The sequence below is a fragment of the Penaeus monodon genome, chromosome 32, assembly GCF_015228065.2.
Source record: "Penaeus monodon isolate SGIC_2016 chromosome 32, NSTDA_Pmon_1, whole genome shotgun sequence".
NCBI lineage: Eukaryota > Metazoa > Arthropoda > Malacostraca > Decapoda > Penaeidae > Penaeus > Penaeus monodon.
Genome location: NC_051417.1, coordinates 15,172,109 through 15,172,657, shown reverse-complemented (window position 1 = coordinate 15,172,657; position 549 = coordinate 15,172,109).

Sequence of the window (549 nt, the reverse complement as noted above, 5' to 3'; positions counted from 1 at the left end):
GCTGAATGGCTGTATGAACCACAATATATATAAGACATAACTGATAGGTGCTTTAATCAGTGCACTTACATACTATGATTGTATTTCTAGAGAAGGAGATTCTTAAAAAATAATAAAAGATAACAATTAAGACGAGAAACCGGCAAGTAAAGTGTTTCCCTTCTAAACCACAGTAACACCATACGTTTAAAAACATGTGCAAAGGAAAATCGAAGGAAAAATCAAGCAAAACTCCTCCTTTTGTGACATTCTAAAACAAGATATAACCCCAATAACACACGTTGAAGACGGAGAAGAGGATGAGCACGATCCATCTCGAGGCGGCGACGATCCTCCTCTCGCCTCTGCCAAGCTTGGTCGCCTTCGGTCGCGAGGATTTGGGAGGTCGGAAGGGCTCGACCACGGTGACCGGCGAGGCGCAGACGTCGTGAATGCGGCTGTCGATGGCAGCGTGAAGGATGATGACGAGGAAGGTGATCCCGATGCAGAAGAGGAGCCAGATGTCCACCATTTTGAAGTACGAGCTCTTGGGCAGCGAAGCCGACACCT